The sequence below is a fragment of the Canis lupus genome, unplaced genomic scaffold (genome assembly GCF_011100685.1).
Source record: "Canis lupus familiaris isolate Mischka breed German Shepherd unplaced genomic scaffold, alternate assembly UU_Cfam_GSD_1.0 chrUn_S1063H1232, whole genome shotgun sequence".
NCBI lineage: Eukaryota > Metazoa > Chordata > Mammalia > Carnivora > Canidae > Canis > Canis lupus.
Window position 1 is genome coordinate 1,931 of NW_023329878.1, and position 1,930 is coordinate 3,860.

The window sequence follows — 1,930 nt, forward strand, 5'->3', positions numbered from 1 at the left end:
AGTTAATTTTCTAATACAATGGGAGGTTAGAAATACAATTTCATTCTGTTGCATATGGATAATACGACTGTTGGGGTCCATAACCAAAAGAAAGCTGAGTAGCCATACTAAATATCAGATAAACTATACATTAAACCGGGAAGTATTATTAGAGATACAGAGTACACTTCAAAATGATAAGTGCACAATCTACTGGGAAGATAGAACAATTCTATTTTTTAATGCACCTAAAACCATGTTTTTAAATATCTCAAACATAAATCAGTAGAATTAAACTAGTAGAATTTGGTTCATTTAAAAAATCAATAGACAGAGCAGCCCAGTGGCGCAGCGGTTTAGTGCCGCCTGCAGCTCAAGGTGTGATCCTGAGACCTGGGATCGAGTCCCACATCAGGTTCCCTGCATGGAGCCTGCTTCTCCCTCTGCCTGTGTCTCTGCCTCTCTCTGTGTGTGTGTGTGTGTGTCTTTCATGAATAAATAAATAAAATCTTTAAAATAAAAAAATAAAAAATCATAGACAAATATACAACTGCAGTGGCAGGCATTAACACAGAAACATACAGAAAATATGACCAACATAATTAATATTCTTTACTTAATTTACATATATAGAAGACCTTAACCCCCAACAACAGAAAATATATTATTTTCAAAGTATACAGAATATTTATCAAAGTTGATTGTATTTTGGACCTTAAAACAAGACCTAACTGCAAAGGATTTGAACCATTCAGAATACAGTCTCTGATCACAATGGTATTAAGTGACAATTCAATAACAAAAGATAACTAAACTTCATTTTTGTACCTTGTTGGATATAACAGCCATTTTCATATGTATTGCTACAGAAGAACATCAAGACAAAACAGAGGTTCATAGGGGGATAATTTTTGGTCTCTGAATAGAGGAGTCTAACACTGTATTTGTGAACCTTACTTCCTGTTTGGGGGCAGAAACATCTAATAGTCCCAGGGACTCTACACTCAGACACTCAGATAAGGGCAGGTCTCTGGACTGGAGTGAGGACAAGAGAAATTTCAGCCAGAAGAAGAATTTCTATCATGCTCTGTCCTGGCCTGCTGTGGGCATTCATGGCCTCCTTAGGCTTCAGTAAGTGTGGTCCCTAAATGTGGGGTCTCATCTTCCTCTTGGTGTTGGAGAATGGGACTGTGCAAGTTGTCCCTGACAGGGGTGTTAAGAGGAAAGAGAGAAGGGGACATGAAATGCTATGTGATTCTTTCCTCTGCCCTGTGTCATAAATTAATCTAATCCCCATGACCCATCTGAGACATTTCAGAGAACCAACCTTGTCTTCTTTTTCCACAGGAGCCAGCCTGGCTGAGAAAGTCATCCAAACTCAAAATACAGTAACAAAGCAGGAAGGAGAAGCTGCCACCTTTAACTGCAATTATGAAACCACCTGGAGTGATTACTATACTTCGTATCGGTATAAACAGCCTCCTGGCGGAGAGATGATTTTCCTCATATACCAGGATGAAAACAAGCCAAAGGAAAAACAGGGTCGCCTCTCTATAATTTTCAAAAGGCAGCAAAATCCATCATCCTCACCATCTCTTCCTTACAACTGACAGACTCTGCAACGTATTTCTGTGCTCTTGGTAAGCCCACAGTAATAAAAATAATAGTGGGAGATGAACAAAAACCTTAGTTCCATAAAGGCAGCCACCTGCTCAGAGACTTAGGAAAAAACACAGAACCACTGACAGGAAGAAGGCAGGCACTGCGGTAGCCCCGTTGAGACCTCCTAATACAAATTTCCCTTCTCTAAAAAAAAAAAAATGTTCTCATAATTTAGCTCAGTGTATAAAATAACACTGCGTCCTGAGATTCCCAGATATTATCTTTTTTTTAATTTATTTTTTATTGGTGTTCAATTTAGTAACACACAGAATAACCCCCAGTGCCTGTC